We start from the raw sequence: 2,347 nt of genomic DNA, 5'->3' as shown, positions 1-2,347 counted from the left end.
TACAAACTGAGAATGAGGTCTGCCTTACAAGGCCCTTGGCAGGTCTTGTAAGAATGATAAAAGCAATATGCTCCCATGCAACATGGCTCTGCATGAAGGAATAGGTTGACACCAAACAATAGCATCTGGTGTGACAGCTAATCTTGGCTAACAACTCAATTCAGTTCAGAGACACCAAGAAGATTAATAAAACCATACTCCGGGTGTGTCCATGAGGATGTATCAGAGAGGACTTAATTCCAAAGGCTCTGATCCTATGAATGGTTGGGTCTATTGATGAATTTGAAATTTGGAGACTATTGGTAAGCAGTGGAATTGAGAAAGGTGTAGCCCGATTAGCGGAACTAAGACACTGGGACATGTCTCTGAGAGCTACCTTTCCCTAGCTCCTTTTTGCTGTTTCATTCTGTTTCCTATCTACCATAATGTGAGCTTACCCGCCACAGCTTCTCTACTGAATGGATCAAAACCTCTCAAACAACGAGCGAAATAAGTCTCTCCTCCATCAAGCTGTTTCTGTGACCAAGGAAACCCTTTCTCTCTTAAATTGTTTTTGATCAGGGTATTTTTTGAATAATGCTTTTATTTATTATTTGGGAACAAATATTGATCATATTCTTTCCCATCCCCAACTCCTCCCAGATTCTCCCCCACCTCCCTAACACACACAACTTAATATTCTTTCTCTTTATATAAAAAAATGTGGTCTACTCTTGGGAACTCCAAAGGACTCTATATCCTACTGCATTTGCTCACCCATGTTCAGTGCTGCTCTATTCGTGACAGTCAGAAACTGGAAACAACCTAGATATCTGTCAATGGATTAATGGATAAAGAAAATGTGGTACATTTACACAATGGAGCATTACTCCAAAGTTAAAACATGTGAAATTGACATATGAGTGGACAGAACTAGGAAAAAGTCATCCTGAATGAGGTATCCCAGACTCAAAAGATAAATACGGTATGTGTTTGCTTATATGTGGATATTAGCTGTGAAGTCAATGATAACAAGCTACAATCTGTAGAACCACAGACAGTGGGTATAGCATAAGGGACTAGGAGGGACACATGGATCTAGTTAGAAAAAGGAAATACAAGAGACATGAATGGATGGGGGCTAGAATGGGAGAATCAAATCAGGAGAAAGAGGGGAGAAGTGGATTAGGGAGGGAATATGGGGAAAGACAAAATTAAGGGCCATTTGAATGGTAGTATGTAAACCTACTACAGTAGAAGCTTCTTAAAATATATACATATATGACGGTGATCCAAATAGAATCACCAAATAATGGGGGACACAAAGTCGTAAATGAAACTTCCAGCAACAGGGATGGATTACATATAATTTGGCTTGTTGGCCAAAGGGGCCCATGAACATTCTCAAACAACCCAAGCTATGACCAAGGCTATTGGTTGATCTCCACAAACTGAAGGTAAGGCCATATTGCTGAAGACAACACCTATAGAGCTTATTTAATATAGAAAGGTCGAACTGATGCAGACATAGAGCTTCCACCCATATTGACAAGCGTTCATGAAACTAGAAGGTACTCTGCATGCTACTAGTGGAAAAAGGTAAACACTAACCAAGTTATAAACCTTTCAATCTACAACAGTGACCTTCCTGCAAGATGCAGTAGTGCAATAATAAGACAATAACCAACCAATATCTGATTAGATTTAAGGCATACTCCATGAAATGCAATCCATGCTTGATACTGCTTGAGTGTCCAAGACTCTGAGACTAGATAAGCCATGGATCTAGGGGGAAACCAAATACTACTGTTCTACTAAACAGTGGTTCTCAACCTATGGGCTGTGTCTCCTTTGGGGTCACCAATCAGATATCCTTCATATCAGATATTTAGATTATGATTCATAACAGCAAAATTACAGTTATGAAGAAGCAACAAAACAATTTTATGGTTGGGGATCTCCACAACATGAGGAACTGTATTAAAAAGCAATAGCATTAGAAAGGTTGAGGACCATTGTGCTAAAGGAACATAGGAATAAAATGACGCCTAAAGGCATTCTATTATGTGTATAGATCGATGTCTTATTCAGCCATCATCAGATAAGCTTCCTCCTGTAGCAGACAGGAACTAATACCGAGACCCACAGCCCAACAATATTCGGAGAGTGAGAAACCTTGGAATACTCAGCCCTAAATAGGATGTCTCCATCAAATCCCTCCTCTCAGGGAACTCTGTGGATGGGAAGGCATGAAAAGTATAAGAGCCAATGGGAATGGACGGAAACAAGACCTTCTAACCATAATAGGACTGATGCACAAATGGAATCAGGGAGACTGTGGCACTATGCACAGAGCCTTCAGGAGTCT

The sequence above is a fragment of the Microtus pennsylvanicus genome, chromosome X (assembly GCF_037038515.1).
Source record: "Microtus pennsylvanicus isolate mMicPen1 chromosome X, mMicPen1.hap1, whole genome shotgun sequence".
In the NCBI taxonomy this organism is placed as follows: domain Eukaryota; kingdom Metazoa; phylum Chordata; class Mammalia; order Rodentia; family Cricetidae; genus Microtus; species Microtus pennsylvanicus.
The sequence above is the reverse complement of the archived record's forward strand: the minus strand, read 5'-3'. Positions refer to the sequence as shown.